Source organism: Pungitius pungitius, chromosome 5 (assembly GCF_949316345.1).
Source record: "Pungitius pungitius chromosome 5, fPunPun2.1, whole genome shotgun sequence".
Lineage (NCBI taxonomy): Eukaryota > Metazoa > Chordata > Actinopteri > Perciformes > Gasterosteidae > Pungitius > Pungitius pungitius.
This window is the reverse complement of record NC_084904.1, coordinates 16,339,613-16,362,743: the sequence shown is the minus strand read 5'-3', so window position 1 is coordinate 16,362,743 and position 23,131 is coordinate 16,339,613.

Sequence of the window (23,131 nt, the reverse complement as noted above, 5' to 3'; positions counted from 1 at the left end):
CTCTCTCTCTCTCTCTCTCTCTCTCTCTCTCTCTCTCTCTCTCTCTCTCTCTCTCTCTGTGTGTGTGTCAGGGGAAAATACATTGACAGGTTAAAAAGGCCATTTTTGTTTTCCCTTGGCAGCATTGCCGGACATTGTGTCTTCAATTGTGTACATCACCCTAAACCCAAAATCACCCGCCGCTGCCTTTAATAAAGTCCCCGATAAGTCGCCTTTCATCCCGTGGCCACTTCAATTTTAGCGTGCCCTCCGAAGTTATTTAATCAGCGCCGCAGTCTCCCATTCACAGTGTATTACCAATTCTGTCTGCGATCTTTATCACTGTGGTGATGTATGTATGAGGCAGATGTTCCGAGAGCCAAAGGAAACAGAGGCCATGAATGAATGAATTATTGGACCCACGAAAAGGAGCCATAGATATAGAATTTTGAGCCCTGTAATATGTTTGCTTTCTCTGCCTTATCTTGCCCGACAAAAATACACCTTATCTCGGACTGCTGGGGTCTGCATGAATGTGGAGCCTCTCCAGATCATCCTCTTCTTCCATTTTTTTGTGTCGCATGTGGATGGGTTGTTGCTGTTTGTCGAGGCTGTTGTTATTTTCGCTGTTGTGTTGCTCCTCTGCATATAATTCAGATGGGATCTTCTGCTTTGTTTGTGCCTTTGTTGCGGTGGAGGTGAAAAGAGTGAGGGAAATTACTTTTGATGCCGAGTGTACTTGAGTTCATGGGAACATGACATGATCACCAATTCAAACACACAGGAGCCACACCCTTCATTCCCCCATGCGCTCTTATATAGACATGTCCAGTGCCCCCAATTTGGGCGCCTTGACAACAAGAAACGTGAAAATGCCAAATGTTTCTCCCCACGTTTTCTGTTTTGTGAATTTGCAGTGAGTGTGTGGAGAAAGGAAAGGGCATTGGCGCACGCACACACTCACACACACTCACACACACACACTTACACATACAGCTGCGAGCCAGAAATACAGCAGGCTGCATGATAATGAGGGTGGACAGGACGGAATTATCACTTCACATCACAATAACATTATCCTTCTCATAACTCCCACAGCGTCTTTCATGACGGTGTGACATTTACATTTTACTCCAGTTTAATCTTGGTCCTCTAAATAAAACCGTAGCCTACAGGTCCTTCTTAAACTGACCCAGTCCCATTTTAATCACATGGAATTAAATAAGTACAGTTTAACACTGTGCTTGTTCTGACAGCAGTCATGACAAGTGGTTTGAACAGCAAACCTCCCCTGCAGTCAAACAAAGAATACAAACACAGTAAATTGAGGCTGAGGAGGACATGAGTGATACTTACTGTATCTATAGTGAAAGAAAAAAAACTTCAAAATCATGTGAGTTTATTGTTTGTTCTGATGTGCCTACCCTAACCCTCTCTATGTAGGAAAGAAGCATTTATTCAACATTATATAACTAATAGTCAAAACTTATAGTCTGTTTTTAATTTCCTAAATGGTCTGACAATGCATGTAAAAAATGCCATAACAATTAAATTGAAATACATACTTAAATTTGATGACAAAAGTTGATTCCATTTTAATTCCTAAATTATATGTTATTCTGAGACATTTAAGCTGCAGTCTGTTCTAATGCATACGATATATTTTTACTGGCACCATGGAGTTTACTTTAGGTCAAATAAAACCGCAACAACTTCCATTTTGCATCTCTTGTCCATTCAGACGCTGTGCATCTTTCCCTGGGAGCCGGCTCTCCTCCTCCATCTCATTCCTTTGTTGCACTGGGGCTGAACACTATGTTAACCTAGTAATTGGCACTGGGCCTTCCCCATTATACGGCTTTCTATTGAGCCGTTCTACATGACTAGTTAAAGAAGATGGCATGAAGATTAATGAAGTCCAGCTAATACAGGAGGGGGGTACCTCTACAACCCTTCCACTGAGGAGATATCAGGGACCAGCTACTGCCCTCAGCTCAGCCGTCTCTCTACACCTGATTTTTATATTGCCTGTTTTAACCCGTGAACTCTGGACCTTCCACTTGTGCAGGAAAGCCAGCGCAGCGTCCCAGTTTGATTGATGTCGCTTCAGCAGTCAGCCTTTTCCCTTTGAAATGAAAGGCCCGGCTCGACAGGATAGATTTTCCAGCACAATTCACACTGGCTGCCAGGAGAAAGAATGGCAGGGCAGACCTTTATGCAGTTTCATTTTAAACCAAGAGGTAGCTGACATGCTCATTCACTTTTGGCCAAAACTCTCTTTTGGATGAGGTCTACGGTGTGTTTCACTGCTGATATTGAGCACCAGTGAAATGATGTAGCCAAAAATGTGCCCTCAGTGGGAAAGCAGTGGGGAAAAGACAAGTAGACTGTATTCATTTTAACACAGGAGGCGTCACGTGTGGACCTGTGTAAAAATGTTCTGACAGTCATATTTGGCTGTAAAGAAACAATGGCTGTTAATTAAAGAAGCAGCGCGTTTACAATTAGACATGCGTAATAAAATGAGAATCCAAAACTTGCATTAACATTAACATTTTGTTAAGCCACTTTTTTTTGGTCCCTACCAACTTTTGAAGGATATTTAAATGCTCATCGGTCCGCCGCTAACACACCCCGTGCAACTGTGACTGGGTTTGAACCGATTGGTTCAAATCACACATATTCACTAGAGCTATTGTTAATGAAAGGATGTCAATTTTTCAACCCAAGCAACCTTTACCACATTGGTGCATTTGGCCAGAAGATGAAGTCCCTTTGAGGGAGAAGACGAGGAAAGCTCACCTCGTTGCTTGCCATTGATGGCTTTGGACGCACTAAAACGGCAGAACTGCTTTGACGCAACACTTCAGGTTGCCTGCAGCTTGTTCTTTGGGTGCTCTTGTAATCAGATAAATTAACCAAGGCTATCAAAAGATTGCAATAACACTCAACGCAGCCATAAACCTAAGAGCTGCAACTGTGGCGGGAGCTTTATGACAGACGTCACTGGAGCATGCTGATTTATTTGTGCACCCCTGTCCTATCGATCTTTCCTACGGAAGCCTTACTCTGCCTCTCAAGAGAGCCCTCTCAAGCCAGGTTCCCACCGGCAACCATCAAAATCAACTGTAAAGCATCGGCATATTGAATGTGCATGCGTGTGTGTGCGTGCGTATATATGTGTGTGTGTGTGTGTGTGTGTGTGTGTGTCACTGCTTTTATGACCCCAGACGAGTGACAGCGAGCGGCTGCGTTCTTTTCTCTCCCTTTTTGTTTTTAGTGTATGCGTGCATGTATTCCTCTGGTGTTTGTGTAACATTAGTACATCAGGAAAGAACGCCACTAATGAAATTAAATAGAAAGCATGTGTGGGTAGCAAAGTGACCCGTATCCCGTTTGTGCGTGTAATCAATATTATAGCTTGGCCTCTCTCGGTTGTTACTTTAATCAAGAACAAGCTCTACCTCTCTTAATCGCTTGGTCCCAAGATGGATGTTTCACAAATGCTGCTGAACATATGCTTTGATATATGCATCTGATTGGTGTATATAATATACGAGGGCTTTCTTTTTCAATTGGTTCCAAGAAATGTTACAATTTGCACTGGAAATTTTATTAATTATTCTCGTATATCGAAACCTTTTTCAAAAAGACGCCTTTTTTTGTCGTTTTAATCATAAATGAAAAGTATATGACACATAAGGGCACCCAATCATATGGTACATATTGCCTCATCCTTCTAACAAATATGTTTCATAGCCCTTTTAAAAGGGGTCTTCATCTGTCCTGTCAAAACGCAGCGTAGCAAGGTTTTTTAGTTTAATTACACTATCCAATTAAAAATGAAAAAAAAAAAAAGCGGAGCTGCATTCTGATCCGCCTCTCCTTGGGTTTGAGTGGATATGACATTTACAAGGCTCGCCTTTCAAGCAGACAATGGCGTGATTGATGAGGTGCAGACGCTATGAAGGAGGCGATCGCCGTGTGGAAGCAGTGCTTAGTGCACTTTGATTTATTTATCATCTGTTCCTAAAGCAAGGCTGGCTGCCGCGGGTCCACCCAACGCTAGGTGAGGCTGCAGGTGGACCGTAGCCTTGATGCTCCGCCGCCACCAGCTCAAACAGCAGCGAGGCCGCGGCGTGACATTTTAACGTAACATCCTGAGCGGCGGAATCTCACCGAGTAGCAGCCCTCCAAATTGTTGTCCTCATTGTGCGGTGGTGTTGAGTCCGGTAAACGTTGCCGCTATTGACATTGACACGCTGTGGTCAACCAGCAGGGGCCTCTTGTTAGCTGACTCTTGCTGTTTTGTGTGTTTAGAGAATGATTAATTCATTCAGTAGGGAGAAAAGCTGGATTCAGTCCACAGACTCATGCTGACGAGTGAAAAAAAAAAAAGAGGCTGAGAGCACAAGTAAATGTTGCCTTTAAGTCAGAAGTCGTGGATATAAAATTAAAATAAACTTTCTATCTTGATTTGGAAATGTTTTTTTGTGGGTCATTGTTTTTATACAGAAAATTTATAAAGACTTTAATACCACATTCCACGAGGCTTCTCAATATAACTGACTTTGAAATATTTTAGCCTGAACCTCTCTATTAAGACCTTTTTATTGCTCAATTTTTGGGTCTTGTATTTCGTTCCAAAACTCACCTTTCCGAAGAAGACGGTAACATCTTGATTGGAACGTCTTGGAAAGCGCAGCTGCATTGGAAGTCAGTGAGGCGTGTTTGCTGGCTGCAGCAGCAGCACCACCAGCCTCATCACAAGCCGCTGATGAACTTCTCTGACATCTCTCTTGTCTTCACTCATGTACAGCGCAGGAGTCAGAATAATTTAAAGCAATATTTCATTTCTCAGCAACAAACCTCAGTCACGAGTTCAGAAACAGTTAACCACCCATCCTGGCCTCCCAAAGGATCCATAGTAACATCTCACACTTGCTCTGTTGTTTAAAGAGGAACTCCTTTTACTATTTTGAATAGAAATGTGAGAAGACTTTATCACCCTTTTATCTGTCTTCTGCTTTTTTGCTTTGAATGTGATCTTTTTTTCACCGCTGGAAAACAAACGTGGGATTTAAAAGGTGAACTTGTGAGTCAAAATGATCCCTTTTTATCTAAAAATCCACCTTACATTTCCAAACAACAAGTGCTAAAAAATATCCAACGCATAAACTCCCTGATTTCTGAACAATCTCTCCTTCACCGGAGGCGGACCGGCGCTGATGGGTGGCGCTGTTAACGCGGCATGATGATGGTCAGCCCTTGAGAGAGAGAGAGAGAGCACGGGTGAGCCACCTCTTGTTGTTTATGTGCTGCCTCCTCCGTACACAGACTGAAGGGGGGAGTCAGGAGATGGATGCTTAACGACTCCCTCAAGGCCACGGCTCCGGCCCTTATCTCATCCCCAGTTTGCGCAGGTTGCCATAGTAACTGACCTGAACACTTGAAAGGATGAGTAACACTAAAGAATATATTGGCCCACGAGCTACTAGAAGTATTTATTGAGAACAATAAAAGCCTGACGTAATGTTGGTTTAATGTGCTTACAAGGTTCATTGCTTAGTGTTACTGGTTTTTTATATATGTGCATTCTCGTTTTTGCCAGAATATATAAAACTCGTCACTCGTCAACTAGTCACTGTAGCCTGCAGTTTCATGGAGTTATACTTTTCACATTCAGAGAGAGAACATGTTGGTTAATTTTTGGTCAAATTCATCTATTAATGATCGGCTTAAGTTTTAATGTGAAACTTCTGTGGCACATCTGGCTGCAATATCTTTATTATAAAGATTGACAAGGTCACACAATGACTTATTCTATTCTGTAACACAGTTATTTTATATATATATATATATATATATATTGTCAATCACACCCAGAAAGTACATATTTAAGTGAGGAAAAAAATGAACTTCACTGAATTCTCCATAAACTCTGCCTCTGGAGATTATTCCGGTGCAGAGTAGTGATGACAAAGAATAATGCAGGGTCTTTGTCAGCAGTTGCAGTTTTGTGTAGTTCCAGACCGGGCCTTGGAGAAGAGACTAAACTAACAATGACTGGTTGCACTGTTTCTGGTTGCACCAGCATGTGCACCATGGTGATCAGACAGGTGCTTTGACATCTCCCTCTCTCCTTTCAGAGAAACATCTGGCATTGCTGCCAGGCCTAATTGTAACCGTATTTTGCGGGCTGTCAGTAACCTGGACACTAACAAGCAAAACAAAATTATAATATTGACGCAAGGATGGCTTTTAAGAGGACCTATACTACATATTTATATATCTAAGTAATATTTTAGCTTGTTACTATTTAAATCTATTTACCAAGAGTCTAGTGACTTTAAAATGTGGAATATTTCTTGTCATTTTGGAAGTAAAACACTCACTTACTTGTATCTTTCTCACATTCTTACACCGTCATTGTTACATGCTAAAAGGAAAATAATATATGTAAAAATGCATCATTCTGATACAAACGTTCCAACTGCCAAACTGCATGTTGATTAGAGTTAGGAGATTAAAGAAGCGAGCCTTTGTATTCTGAAATAATCGATAGCGGATGAAATAATAATCGATCAAATTTATTGTTTGATGTATGGTACTTCCATTTCAATTTGTACCGATGATTCGTGTTGTTATCAAGGCTGAATGAATGATGGCACAGTTAAATCAAACATTTCCAGTTTAGCAATAGGATATAATGCTGCAAAGTCATTACCATATACTGTAGGAATGACAACATGTCAGTCAACAGGTGTTTATTGCAGACTGTAAACAAAGCTCCACTATTGATTGACACTGCACTCCGTATGACTTTTGATTATGCCGTAACAACATAAAGCCTGTGTGTGTATATGTGTGTGTGTATGTGGTTTCTTTGACAAATAGAGAATGAACAGTTTTATAAATGCAGAAATGGTGTTAAGTAGAACAGTGCCAAAGAAATTAAATGAGTACAATAAAAATGGTATGAGCCATTTTACAAGTGAAAAAAGATGCTTACTTTTACAGCATCCAGAGGACAAATTCCTGTGGCAATTGTAAAGAACAATTACTTAAATAATTGGGCTTTCAAAGGAAAGATTGATTGTCTAGAAGCTGTTTTCTGTGGAAAATCCATTAGGGGAAACCATTTTTTCTGGCTCCTTGACATAGTGTTTTTATTAATTTCTACTCGCTAAGATGCATGAATCTTTGGTTTTTTGCTGCTCTGTCGCTGGCCCATGATGAACTATGCTGCGCGGGGAAAAGTCATCAGATGAACAATTTTAAGTCAACCTCTGATTTACTATGTCTATATACATATATATTTCTCAAGAAAAAAAATAGCTTTCAACTTAGGGCAATGCTCTAAAATAAATGTGTGTACTACTAGATGTTCTGAGTGAACTGTGATGTATTGAACGGAGAAAGCAGTAGCGTGCATTGCTTTAAGAGCGCGAGTGGTTTTTTTTTACTTGCCGCAACAGTGTGGCATCTTCTCTATATTCACAAAGCTTAATTAGCGCCTCTTCAGCACATGCTTTTCACGCTGTGACGGAAGGAAAGGGACGGGAGGCTGCTGAAGGTTATATCATAGACGCTGCAGCCTCCTTCGCGGTGAGACCACGAGGCCCATCAGGCAGGTCGAGGCCCGTCCTCTCAAAACCGATTTTATTCTGACGCATATATGTCCTTGCCAGGATCCCATTTTTAGGCTAAAAGGCTCTTCCCTTGACTTTAATGTAATACTGTAAGTATCCAATGATTCTGCATCTCCAGCACTGTGCAACGAGGGTTTTGGAAGTGTGGGGGGGGTGGTGGGGGGGCGGCGGGTTGTATGTTGTTAAAAACGTACCGCGCTGGCGGGATGATAAGGCTTCTCCCTGAACGCTGTTAATGTGACCGAGGCCTGTGGCCATCTTGAGTCCCCCTTCTGTTGTGCTGATGGGACGGAGCCACTGCCATCTGCTTCCCATCCTCCCCGTCCCCCCACCCATGGACGCAGCCGCTCTCCGATGGCCTTTCATCCAGCACGCTCGCATTGTCTTCCTTCTCTCCTCGGGGGTCATGCAGTATGCAAGTAGCCTGAGCAGCAGGAGCATATCCAGGCCTTCATCCCTTCAATGTAATGACCACCAAAATAGAATAATTAGGAACAGGTACTACGACAAAAAACATGGTGTTTTGAGTTGTTCTGGTAATATTTAAGAAGCTGATGTGAATTACTGGCCAATCCTGCAGCTACGTGCATCATCACATGACTCCATAAAGCTTTGGGGCTGATAAAAGTGATGTGCGCATGGTATTATGTAAATGTGAGGGAAGGGAAGTGTATTCCAGGAAAAAAAAAAAAAATCTCTTTATTTATGTGTCCTACATCTCAACTTCTATTTCAATCATCCCGGCCCTCCCCTGCACCCCCTCCCACTGAGAAGGGACCCGCAGCTTTGCTCCAGGGCAGTCTGGTCCTCTTGTGACTGACACCCTCCACACTGCTGCCTCCCCATCAGGGTACATCATACACAACCTGGGGGGTAGGGGGGGTAGGGGGCGTGTACAATTAGCTTTAAAAGTAGGGCACAGATAATTGTCTGGACAAGAAAGCGTATCAGTGCTCTGTCATGTTCGAGTTCCTGCCAGTCAGCCTCACAGGGTCTAATCCTGGGGAAGTACCTCACGCTGTGAGGGCAGAGTTTCTCTGCTTTTTGACTTATTTCTCTGCGCCGGTGCATACATGTTAATGCACTCCTCAGCCCAAGGCAGCTGTACATAATTAATATGTACGAAAGCTGGAAAGGGGAAGAAAAAGAGGTGCTTTTGATTAATTGTTCCGCTGTGTAGGCTTTACCGTATTAATAACCAGGAGGATTAAGAAGGTCAGGACTGACCTGGTAAACATTAAAATTTCATGGAGCTACTACACATAGGCTGACAGTAAAAAGACAGTAAGCATACAAACGCGGGCTCTCACGTTGGCATGAATATAAATTACTCGCATAGCGTAACACCAACCAAATCTGAAAAGTGTGCTGGGATGTCATTAATAATAAACAGGCAGGCTCCCATTTATTAGAATAGTGAAAAGTCATGTTTTCTCCAATGTGGCCTATTTTAAAAGTGCATCTGAGGGAATAGAAGAAGCGCTCGGTGCTTTTGTCAAAGCAGGCTCCCTGGGTCCCCACTGGGAGGAGGAACGGCTCGCTAACAGCTGAACACACTCTTCATCCTGGTGGGACAGCACTGGGACGCATAGCGGAGGGAATATTTTGCACGAGCTAGGTTTCCTTTACACTGTCTCTCCATTGTGCTTAACATGTAAAGATCTGGAATTTTATTACCCATGAAAACGTTCCGTATATTTTTATGCTTTAAGCTATAAAATGTAATGAAAGGGGAACACCCCACAGTGCATAAAAAATTGTTCTGATTTTACCATGGCACTGTCGGATCCAGCTGATTCAAGGCCAAAGGGTCCATTTTTATCTTTTGATTCTTGCATTAACCTTCCATAAAAAATTATCTATGTTATCATCCTAGATTTAGTCCAATAAATTTCAGTTTTATGAGCCATCTTAGAGGAGAATTATCATGATGTTATAGTTTAAGTAACATATGTTCCAATTTACTGACATCTACTGGATTTGACGCGGCGTCAGCCATCCATTTACATCATCATCATCATCATCATCATTTCATGGCATGAAATTCCCTGCAATAAGTCGCCTTTGGATTTTCGTGATCAAGCAGCACATGGAGCCAGAAATGAACAGGCTGCTACAGAACCAGGAACAGGGCTTCTATGGAAATGGATCTTTTTTTATGGTTATTATAATCATACAACATAATGTAGCAGAATCCCTTTAAATGAGAAAGGAGACGACCACTGCACTGAATAATGCACCTAATATTCAATGCCAGCATCCAATTTACTGAATCCTTACATTTAAGTTGAGGGGGGGGCTATTAGCAAGAAATACAAGGGCTTTTCCAGTGATTGATGTTGAAGAATTGTATTTAAAAATCCTTCTGGTTTGTGTTTAGTCCTTCATCTCTTGTGCTGGTGTACTGGACGGCATGTAGCGAAGGGATAACCATTGCATTCAGGGATTAACTCTGCATGCGTGGTAATTGTTGGTTGATATATGAATACACTCAAATATTTTCTGAGGTCACGGAAGATGTTTGGAGTCTCAAAGGTGTTTATTGCCAGGTTTACCCGGTGGAGGTTGACAAATGTAGATGTAAATCAAATTTTTAAAGGTTAATGCTTTAGAGAATTCAGAGTCATAAAAAAAAGGAGTAGCATTCATAACTTTGCCTTTTCCTTCTGGAGCGGATATAAACTTTCCCCTAATGCTCACTAGATTCTTACTTTTGTTATAAAGAAAAAAGAAAAACAAATGTTGTCGTAGTTTTGGTTTGAAGTAAAATGCATTGTATTCAGTGGCATGTATTAAATGCAAAATAAAGAATTAACTGTACATTGTTGTACTGCAGAGAGATGAGTCATACAAACGTGACAAAACCAGAGTGAAGTCACTGAATATCTGACCCCTCTATGTGGTGCGAGAGGTAACCTTTCAAGAGGTCAGTTAGATTCAGGTGGTAGAAGGGAGACTCTGAGGCAAAAAATTAAGCTTTTCTGGACAGCTGCTGCAATAACGGGAATAGATGTCTTCCCCTCTGCAATTAAACCCTCCCTGATTACGTCTCTCTGGTCATCGATTGGAAACTTTCACTTAATAACCACTAACATGGTCTCTTATCTTAACCTCAAGGTCTAGCCTTCAAGGACTGACTGTGCAGAGATTTATGACCACTTCCTTAGTGACTCCACTGGGGCATTGTGTCATTTCTGTATTCCAAAGTGAGGAGAGCTACGTTGATTCCTGGTTAAACCACATTAACAAACACTGCGCTTTATGGCCAAATCTTTTGCAGTAAAAAAGGTGTTAAAACGGATGATTCCTTGTCTTTCTCTGATGGTCATTGATTATAAGTCGGGTTGTAAAAAGCTTGCATTTCAATTCTTTTACTTAATCGCAGCAACATCTATGCTTATATTACGTTACATTATAATCTGTCAAACTCTGAATTTCTCCAGTATCCATTTTTGGCTCAACCTCTCCATATGATAATAGACATGAAGGGATGACTTTTTGTCAGCATGAAATAATTGAATAGAACGCTGCCAAAAGCAGCGATGCTGTGTGTGGCTAAATAAAGAGGCCCACCTACACAAAGTGAGAACTCATCCACAGACATCACAGCACAGCATTGACCGCTTACCAGCATCATGCAGATTCAAAGTGGAATGTGGTTACTTATGCACGCACTTGTCACGTTCACGTTGACGAATGGGATTCAAGCTGATTTTTGTACTTCTTAATCCTAAAGTAATATGATGAATGCATGGTTGCTCAGCTCGCCATGAAACAATGGAAGCTCGCTCTGGCTTATGAGGGGGAAAAGTCACAATGCAGGCAAAATGTTTCCGGGGACAGCTCCAAGTCGCTGTTTGCTCCAGCATCAACACCGACTGCTATAAAAAAAAAAAAAAGTACCCTTCACAGCTCACGCCTCTGAATCATACACCTGTTTGGTTTCGGCGTGCCAGTCTTCCTCGCTCGCTCTCTGCTCAGCCATGTGAGCACTGCGCAGGTTGTCCACGGCCCTGCCCCCAGGCCACGCAATGTGTTCACAGCCCTGCTGGGTGGCCAGCAATAGAGAGAAGAAGAAGAAGAAGGGGAAGGAGAGGGAATTAAATAAATAATAACATGGCCTTTCTCTGGGCGAGTGAGCAAAGAGGGAAGCAGAGTTTCCACGTGGCTCTTTCTGGTAAACACAAAGCTTAAGATGATGCAGTATGTTTGCTGAGTGCAGAAACAGCTAGAAGACGTAAATGAGACACCCACCTCAACAACAGTTTGTATACACCAAAACCATTTGAATGGTATATAAACGTGGTCATCTGAAGATGTTGAACATAGTGGGTTATTTTTTTTTTGTTGTAACTGCATCTTCCAGAGGGATAGGTGGTTTGTTTTTCCTTCTCTGTCTGATCTTGGGCTAACTGCTACATTCATCAAAGGCCTAGTCAGACACATAGAGACAATAGCTAATGAGTGGAAGCTCCCAGTTGGGCTGATCCGGGCTTTGGTGCTCCAGACAATGCAACAACATCTGTGCTGCTGAGTGCTGGTGTGTGCTGACAGAAGCATCCCCCGAGAGAGGAGAGGTGTGGGGGGGGGGGGGGGAGGAGTGGGGCCGTGGGGGGAGGTGGGGGGGTTCTTCATATGCCCTGGACATACAACCCTCCCCCCCCCCCCCCCCCCCCCCCCCAAATCCAAGCCCTCACATCACCCGTCTGCGTCACAGAGGGGACGGGTGCTGAGAGTCTCCATTTCTCAGCCAGGTGTGCGCCGCTCGCACGGAACCCGATCCCCGACAAAAGGAGCATTTGAAATGTCAAACAGTTTTCAGTTACCACTGGAAGGAAGCGAGAGATGATTTTTCCAGAGTGAGGAAGGAGGGGAAGGGGGAAGGGGGGGGGGAAACAGGTGTGGACCTCCATGTTGATGGAGGTCCTCAAGGGGAGAGTTAGCAATGACTGGGGCTGGATGGATAACTCCCCAAAGGGAACGAGGTGCACATAATTCAGGCAGGACGCCGGTCTCTCCACCAGAGAATCAGTTATGTGGCGGGGTGACAGGCCAAGCATGAATAATAACATCCCTGTTCCCGCTCCAGCGCCACGTTACAACGCTTGGGAAAGTATCTCGCTGTAAACATGGAAGAAGAGATAAAGCGGGTCTGATAAGGAATGTCTGCCCGCTCACTCCCACTAAGGCGGTGACCCATCAGGAGGCCAAGGTGTAGCTGGTAATTAAAATGCAATCTCTGCTGCTGTGCCCCCCTGGAGCGGCAGCGGCAGCGGACTCACCCGGGAGCCCGGGGGGCGAGAGGTGCCACCTGCACTGCCACACCACCTGCGCCACCACTGCCTCCCTTCATTAAGCCTGGTATTTATACGATGTCTGCGCCCCCCCCGCCCCCTCTCAGCCCTGGTCTTCATTGGCCCCGGTAAGGCGGCGCTTTATTAGAATTAATGTGGCACTTCAGAGGAGAGTGTCAGTGCGGCGCGTACCGGGGTGCCAGGAGAAAGAGTCCCCAGCTCTCCTCTGTCACATTGAATAAAGGCGCCAAAGCCGGCCCAGAGCCCAGATGAGCGTGGACAGCACATGACAGAACTGTTTTCCAGGGCCGAGGGAAAGCAAAGTATTCTTTATTCAATCTGTTCTCATGTTTACAGGATGAGCTATTATATTGTACACGGCACAAGATCACAGCCCGGATGAGAAGGTAGCAGCGCAAGACGGAACGTTGTGTCAAGCGTTTAACAAAAACTGGACATTCGACGGAGGACGCCGGAGAACACATGCGACAGTTTGAAGACAACGAATATCCGGTGGGTTCGACAGTGGGAAGGTTTTGAACGATGAGATTGTCAACTCGATCTGGTGTGGATTTAATACGTCTCACGCGTGACACCCAGCCGCAAGGTTTAGATGCCAGCCAAGACTCCCGAGGACTGATGACATAAGTATCACATCGAAAACTAACACTTTTGTATGGCGAGTAATTAAACACCCAAATGAAACAAACGGCATTTAGTAACGTTCCCACGTGCGTCATATTGCTGTATCTTTGGCAGGATTGTCATAGATACTTCTGCACTTCTTCAAACACCAGAAAAAAACTGTGGCATTTAGGTACACGTAGGTGCATTTAGCGCCTAATATCTGCATGTTGTGTCGGCACATTTAGGAAGGAGTTTGTAGGAGAGTCTTTCAGAGGTTGTTAGCGTAATGTTTGGTCATTTCTGCGAGGATAGATGGGAAAGGAGGGGTGCTACTTGTAGTCAGGCAGCGGGGGAGGGCATTAAAACCTAGTTTGCATCACTCAGCGCCTCCAATTAAACACAAATAACCAGATACAAGTTCCTGTCTTCAGATGTGTTTTATGAGCTGCAGTGCAGCAGGGGAATTCTCCAGAATATACTGTACATCTCCCTGCAGTTTGGCAATCTCTACTGCACGCCTCAGTTCATTAGTGTTCAAAATGGTAAGCATTTTACAGCCAGATGTACTTTTTTAGCTTCAGATGATGTTGTGTAAGGCTTCCAATTAAAGCTGTATAAAACTAAAGTTTCTCTCTTTTTTTCCTTCCTAGAGTTAGATGCAACTTTTCTCAGCCATGGGCCTAACTGTTAGCACCCTTCTTATCAAAGGCAGACATCAAAGGACGTCTGCAGCTTGTGCAAAGAGCTATATTAATCCTTAAGACAAAATTAACCCGAAATGAGAAACTAACAGTTCAGTCATGATTGGTTGATGTTGTCTATCCTCAAAGTTGCTTGAAGTCAGAGTGAAGCTTAAGTTGCAATGGAGCAATCGGTCATGTAATTCATTATCTTGTGTTCAGAGAAAAAAAAAAAAAAGAGTCCTTTGCCAGCCATTAATGCGGTAAAAAGGCTAACGCTTCATAAACGTGGTAAAAATGGAGAAATAAACGCGTTTTGAAAAATAAAAAAACAAGGAATCCTTTCCTAAATATGTCCAACGCTACTCCCGACCCAGACCGGGCTCTTTTGATGCTCTAATTTTGTATTGGACCGGTGCGAATGGGTTCATGCTGAACCATTATCACAGACAACAGCAAAAGCCATTCAGCATCTCCCGGTAGGGGAAGGTGCACGGAGGCCGCGCTGCACCTCACCCCCCCCCCCCCCCCCCCCCCCATCCTCTTCCAGTGCTGTCACTACTCATTCGCCGTCTGCCCTTCCTCCTCGCGCCACAACTTCAACAGGGGCATCGCTCATGATAGAAAACAATGAGCATGATTTGTGAACTCTCGCCGTCTTTGTAATTTCATCAGTGTAATGGGATTATATTTCAAATCACCACTCTCTGTTCATTGCACATTTAAACTCCTCCGACAGACAAAAAAAAACTTAAATAAAATGTGCGCGTCAACCCTGGTTGACTCTGCCCCGCTCCGGCACTTGATAAGACAAACAGCGCACCGGGGCTGCAGAACGGGGGGAGAAATAATGTGCTCATTTATTCATTTTTCAGCAAGTCACAATAGATTTTTAACGACCAGCGTCTGACCTCCCCGAGGTACCTCTTGCTTAGGGGATTAATAAAGCCTAACGCCGCGGCGCTCAGGCGCCACAGCGAGGACCAAGCGCGAGAAGATGGCTGTGATGAAATCGCGGCAGGGCCAATTCAGGAGTCTCTGAATGCCCTCTCCGGCTCCAGAGAGAGAGGAGAGGGGGGGGGGTGGGGGGGGACGAGGGTGTAGTGAGGGGCTGGTGGGGGCGTCGGCGGGGCGAGGCAAGAGAAAGAAACTGGTATTCCACTTAGATTCCAATTCCACAGGTCTCTGAGGGACAATTAAACCAAGTGAGGAAGAAGTACTCTCTATTCTCAATGCACTGGGGCGTGCATATTATACGCCGCAGCCATGGTGATGCACTGGCACACAGAGCGGAGTCTGCCAAGATTTAAACCGGGAAGCCTGTAACAGCCGGCTTTGAAAACTTCCCGTTGACATTTAAGAACACAGAGAGAGCTCTCTGTGTGGCCCTTAGATTTAATGTCAGCCTGTGCGGTTTAAGAATCTTCTCATGTCAACATTAAAAGAAATGTGTGTTTTGTAAATCAAGGACTTGCGTAATTTCTCGAGTTTTGGACGCCTGTGCACAAAACCTCATTAACAGGCGGCTTTGGATGTGGTGTGTCTGGGGAAAATGTCAAAAGTTTGGGCTCACCAAACACACATGGCGAGAGAGAGAGAGAGAGAGAGGGAGAGAGTCTGTGCAGTATGTGCTGCCACTAGACATCCATCTTGTTTTTCCCGCTTAGCTCAGTGCTCTATTTGTCTGAATCTATGTCATTTTAGCTCACTCAGGTCAACGGCAATTCAACCTCCTCTTTCGTCTGAGGCACTTCAGAATCATAATGTGATGCATGTGGGATAGGGACCTGCTAAACACAGTCCCTGTCCCTGCTCAGACATTGCTGGATATAAATGATATACGCCCCGCGCCTGCCTTTCCCCCACTCTGAGCCACACTGCATCCCGTTTCCACCTGCTTTGTGCAAACATTCTCTCCCACACCATCTCAGGTAGAGCGCGCAATGTGTCATGGCATTAGACTATAATCACACCTCCAGAAACGTCAGGCAAAAAAAAAAAATAAGACTCGGTGATCTGGGAAAAGAAATGGTAACAAAAGGATTTCTTTGTAACAGTTTCTTACTTTTTCTTTTTAGTTGGTGTAGCTCTCTGCTGGGCGCCTCTCGGGAACAGAGGAAATTACATCCTACCTGATAATTAGCAAAGTTCAGAGCAAACTCAAATCTGCCCCACTCTCTTAGCTCCCCACTACTGGCAGCTTTCTCTTAGCAACTAATTAAGTCCGCCTCTGAGGTTTTCAGCAATGTGCTGGATGCTGCAACAGCAGAATTTAAAAAAAACAACTGCAACAAGGATAGAAATAAAGAGTGAGACTTCATTGTTCTTATTTTCTTGTGTTTCGTCTTTTTATACTGATAAATAAAATTTGACAACGGTACTCCTGAAGGGAGTATTGTTATTTCACACATGGATGCATTCTTTAAATAGAAATAACAGTGCTGGCCGCCATTACACACAGAAGCAAATAGCATGTTGTTTAATTATTATAATGTCATCATCCATATCCGGCAATGTTGCATGGAAAAGAAACAGCAGAGTATTAGATGCAAATCACTAATCTCCCCACAGTTGAATGAAATCCCACCACACGGACAGCATTATCAGCGATGTTATCATCACACATATTGGAGAATCTTATGATGGATATAGGTTTGATTTTTAATTATAATTTCATGGTCCCAATCACCTAAACCCTAAAATCTGGCATACTGCATGTTCAAGAGCTCAGCAAACAAAGCTCCATCTCTGTTGTGTAAACTCATTTGGCCTAAAAGACATGATGTGGAGGTATGATGTGTAGCCGAGGATCCATTGGTAGAATATAAAAGAGTTGTTTTCTTTGGTGTTTAATCACATTGAAGCGATGAAATTAATTATAAATACATCATTAAACTTTATATAAATTAAAGGAGCCTAGAACAGACAAACTAAACACTGGCTTGCATTTGCATTTTTCGAGCGAGCCGCTGTGGTTCTGTTTTCTCGCTTGGCACACGGGAGAAATTTCACTTGGTTGCAATCTGCAATCTCCGAGCTAGATGCCGCCAAATCCTACACAATGCACGATTTAAATGAAATCTAGATTGTTCCTTTAAGACAGGTGTTGGAGTAAGACAGTCTGTGAGTCAAGTACAAAAAGAAAAACCCATCCAATTGTAATCTGTCATAATCCTTGAGTCAAACACTTGAGTACAAGTTGCTCATTAGAGACGCTTGAGCCGCCGGGCCTCTGATGACTGCAGCGTAAATGGAGTTGCCTTTAAGAGGCAACCCAACAGCCTCCTTGATAAGGCTCCTGGTTGCACTGAGAGTGTTTGTGATGTGCAATCCATGAGAGACAGAGGAAGCAGGCAGGCAGGCAGTCATTATTTTCTCCACAATTACCTGAAGTCCTTGATAACGAGCAAAAAAAAAATGCCATATAATTAGAAAAACACCAGCAACACCATTATTGTCAGGAGAACACAACAGTATAATGAAGCAATTATAAATGAGCAGCTTTGTGCTTGTCATTAATTTCTGCTTTTAAGGATGTGGAGATGAAGCATGGCTAAACGTCAGCGGGAGCGGGGAGGGGGGGGTGGTGTTTAGGTGGGTCAGGGTACTCTGGGGTGTGTGTGTGTGTGTGTGTGTGTGCGCGCGGGGGGTGGGAGGGACGCAGAGCATAGACAGAACTGCTAGTGATGAGTCCACAAAGTAGCAGCATGGACCACGCGTCCATTGGGAGACGCTTTAAGCACGTTATAATAACTTTCTATCATGAAAGTGCAACTAAGGCTTTCAGTCTGAAATGTGTTTACAAATATGCCCAGATGAGGACGTGCAGTTTTCCACTGCGACCGAAGCCGGATATCTTCTCACTGCGTTCAAGTTGTTTATTTTGCATCAAGTGGAAGATGCTCGGTTGCCAAATGAAAGGTAATGAGGAAAAGTATATGCTGGGCGAGGAGCTCGCCCTTTTCACAAATCATCACACAGATTGATCTCTCCTTCCCTTCCCCTCCCTCGCATCCGGCTCTCAATTGAGAGATATTATTTTAAATTCATGCATATTTTCCTTTGAAATAAATACTCTGCTCCTGATGCCGCCGTGCAATTAGATAACATGTTGCATTTCATTAAAAAAATGTCCTCCCAACCACTGAGTGGATTAGAGACACGTCTTTTTATTAATGAGCCCGATTCCCTCTTTGATTTCTCCACATATTGAAATCCCAGTTTCCCCCTGATATGTCAGGACTACCGTGAGCTCAGTGGTTTGCTGCCTCAAAGGCATCAAGGTGAGCAAATAAGAAAGACAGTGGTGTATACTGAGAGCACAACTCCAAAGCAATGTCCTCAGTTAGAAATACCATCTTATTAACACATCCTACGACACACTTCATCACATTGTCTTGAGAAGGCAACTGTATGGAAGGGGCAATTAGGACAGGGAAGCTGTGATGTTGCCATTATTTTTGAATTTAATGACCACGCAATACGGAGCTAGATGTAGAAATGAGGGCTACAATACTACAATTATGCATAATCTGGCAGATCTTACCGCACCCCCCACACTACTCTTCCTTTCGCCTGGAATAAATTTGCATGGAAATGCATCTTGGCCTAATTTATTCGGAAAAATTAGAATATACACCACAAATATTTCCACAGACGACATTGGCAACATGCGGTTTAGAATTTAATGACTTATTTCTTTGTATTCATGCTTATGGATTAGGTCGGTAGGGCACACCCTCCTCAGGCAGTCATCTTTTAGTTTAAAAAAAAACAAAGATAAGATAATCAAACGGACGTGAATATATTGGTATTTACATGCACCCCTTTCAATTTTTCCAGCTGCTGTGCCATTTATTCTGAAGCAAAATAAAGTGTTGGGAGAGAGAATACACACTGTGGAAATGTGTCCTCTGTATGCGTGTGTGTGTGTGTGTGTGTGTGTGTGTGTGTGTGTGTGTGTGTGTGTGTGTGTGTGTGTGTGTGTGTATACATGTGCTGTATGACCAAGGGCTCTGTAGCATTAGCCTGGCGCTGGACACAAACCAAAAGCAAGGATTATTGACACGGATGCTCCACCATTAATAAGCCGCCGCATCCTTTTGTGTTCGGGGGGGGGGGGGACGCCATTGCTGCAGTTAACTATAACTTGTCAAGGCTGCTCCAGCCGCACAATGCGCACCTCATGCATCTCCTGTCAGCAGGCATAATTCCTGGATGCCGGCACGCCGCTGATTTCTGCATAAGTGATGCGAGCCTTCCAGTAGAGTTAGGAGCACGAGTCTTTTGCCATTGAGAGATGTTCATCATTCTTGATCTGGTTCTGTCAAGACCTGGTGTTTTAGTGCCTCTCACGATTAGGCAGAATTGACAGGCCAAGAAGGCAGTGAATAGCAAAATGTGTGGAACTAAGGGTGTAGGCTGTAGGGTGAAGTGGAGTGTGGCCGCCATTTAATCTGCAATTTATCAGTTTAGGCTCCACGGTGTAACATCAGGGAGATTACATTCCGGAGAGAAGGAGCTCCATCTCTGCCCCGTACCCTCCTCCTCCTCCTCCTCCTCCTCCTCCTCCCCTATCTCCTCTCAAATACGTCCTAATGTCGTCTCGCGGCAGAACGCGGCAGGACAAAGAGGCAGGACTACTGTCTTTATCGTCGCCATTATTGTTTCTGAGACCTTAATTAACATATAGCATCGTGGACTCCTCTCTGGGTAAGCAACGGAGCGCCAGTGACAGAAAGACGGAGCTTAAGAGGTTCGCTGCAGCGGGACGGGGTGCATCTTTTATAGAGTCCATTTGTCATGAAGAAAAAGTTGGGTGAGATCTAACATGCAGAAGCACTCAGACTCTGCGTGCATTCAAAAGAACACGCGCACACCCTCGCTGCCATGGACGCCCGCGCATGACCTCTGACGACACATGGGGCCGCTTTATTGACCTCGCTTCAAAAGTGATAAACGTGAACTTTTAATTAAACTAAACTGGGATGTTAAATTATATTGATTCTTTGATTCTTTCTATCATTGTACAGAGATGGAATTCATTTTATGGCTTAATTTCAAAATTAAATTAAACTGTATATCCTTGCAAATGTGCCACTGGTCAAACTAGTCAATTAAACACATTTTAATGAATGAAAAAGGGCAAAGGTGTCGCTTTTGTTTTGATATTAACTAAAATATTAAGCCATAAGCATCCAAAAAATGTCCTCCTCATTTGTGCTCCTTGCATACTCCATTGTGTTTAAAAGGACCACTAACAAGGTCACTAACTATAAATAATCCTGGGTAGAGTAAAGCAACAACACGTTTCATCTCATGTTCTGGGAGAGCAGAACCAGAAATAGGAAGAAGCTGGCTTACAAGAAGGAAACCCGTGCAGCCTGATATTAAAACGGTTCAGGAGTCAAGTAGAACACGTCAAGCAGCTAGAGGGCAAACAAAAGAGAAACAGGAAGGAAAGGTCATTCTTAAAAGCTAATGGGCTGTCAGTGGCCATATTGTATTCTATCAAATATTACTAAATATGTTTGCTTCATGTGAAGTTGTGCTATTACTCCATTGTCTTGTCCATTATCCAAACAAGACCATTGATCTACAACAACAGAAGTTAATTCAATGTGTAGGAATCTGTAGGAGGGTAACACAAAGTTTACAATTTACAAAAACAGAATGTATCTTATTTTATTTTTTAATTAGCATCCCTTGCACACATGCTGAGTCCTTTGTCCTGCCCCCCCCCCCCCCCCCCCCCCTCCCTCTCCCCAGTGTGGAGTCTCTCTCTGCCAGCTGCTGGGACCAGAGCTCGCCACCGCTGCAGCAAGCGGTACCGTCCACCAGATGGACTGTGGCCTGCATGCACAGCTTGTTAATCAACATACACTTGAACTTTTTCTAGTATTTGTGCCTTTAAAATCCAGTGGTCTGGGAAACAGAGGGCACACGCACACGTTGGTGTTTGTTCATTGCTTCCTGATGGTCGATAAAGCAGCAGCTATTAAAGCATGCCGGTATCCCAGTGGTAAGACGGGAAGTATAATTCTCTTTCCATCCCCAAAATGGGGATTGAACTCTCGCATTATGAAGACGTGACATCTCGGGCTTACTTGATGTCAATGATCGGACAGCTCACTTGTACGTCGGGCATGTCTCCAACAAGCTCTCCCTGGGTCCTGAAAGGCTGCCTCTGAACGGAGGCCAAGACACGGATGACATCCAGGAAAGCCCATCACCTGTTACTCGGGACAGAATAATCATAGTGGGTCGTAGCGGGACGCTGGCCTCACAGTGTGTATTCATGGTGAATGTGTGTGTGTGTGTGTGTGCTCCCTGGACTTGTCAGGGCAGCAGTCAGAGCTGAGCCCTGAAATCCACCCCAGTGATGGTCAGCATCAGCACCACTGGGCTGCTCCCTGCCAACACATTTCTTACCATTGATTTAGAAATGTTAAAATCAACAAAAGCGTGCAAGCAATACGAACACTTCTCAAGGCAACAACAAAGGTCATTTTAATATAAACAAATACCTTTATTGATTTACATGCATCCAGGTGAAATACGTTATTGCTGCCCTTAAGGGATTCCTGTTTCTTCTTATGATCCTCGCCCGACGCAGCCCTAACAATATTGCTTAATTGCAACCTCAATGAAACACGCACGCTCAATCACGGTGGGAGTTTACTGTCGAATTTATGGAAATGCTTTAAAGAGGCCTGTGTTAGTTGTAGGGTACACCTGCACTTGTCAAGGTACTCAAGTACGCCGGGTAATTGGCTGTTGATTGCTGCCATTAACATGTGATGGCTAAGTGCATCTAATTCCTGTTCTATTTCCACGGTTCAATTTGATGTCACCACCCACTCCTTCTCTCACAGGTGATTAGCTGTGCCTGGGAAAATTGTTCTTTTTCTAATGATAGAAGGAACGATATAAGGAAGGAGTGGCCGCCTCAGAAGGACCATTGCAACGGACACCTTGGCTTAATTGATATCCTTTGTGGTGCGCAGTAAAGGGAAACATGATGGAAAATGCCATTTATTACTGCTATTTTAGACCGAACCCAGTAGGTTAGGGTAGTACAATAAAAGTGCAAAGGGATGCCAAGATCTATGTATCTGTCCATTGGAATAATGCTGTGTCTGTTGGTGTAGCCTATATTTCCATGTTTTATTGTTGACTCTCTATAGCAACCTTCTAATTAACCAGAGATATATTTCTTATTATCATAAGACACAAATCTCCTTTGTCTTTGTAGTTTATGTTGCGATTTATTACAGAAAGTGGCGCTCACTTTATTTGTATCTCACTTCCACCACCCCAGGGTTCAGATACTTGGTATCCCTTTGAGTTTTAATCTCTGCCTGCATCCTCGAGGCTTTTTCATTTAAGTTTTCATACGCGTGTTTGACATTTTTTTGTTCATTTATTCCCCTCCTCCTCACAATTAATTTAATTGACGTCCTGCTGCCTTCTGTTGTTTATTCTGTCCTTTTGTGAAGACAACCACAGATGAGTCCTGATGAGATATGTAGTTATGGAACAGTACCATGCACTATTTGCACACAGTGGGAGGGAGGAGGACTCTTCTCACATCACATGAAATGTCACGCAGTCAACAGACTATTCTAGTGAGCTAAGTAACAAAAAGTAATAGCCTCAAATATCCCTGTATTTGATATTCAGTGTTATACTTCCCTCTCACTGAAAAAAATAAATAAAAGTACAGATGATAATAATACTGTTATTTTATCATTTGACCATTTTTTACAATGAACAATACAGATGCAGTTCCAGACAGCGAGCGCCACTGGTTTTAGATTTCAAGGCGTCGTGCCCCACGCTGTTCTTTATCGGAGCCGCTCTCAGATCGCATGTGCAGACCGTCGAGGGGAATGGTACG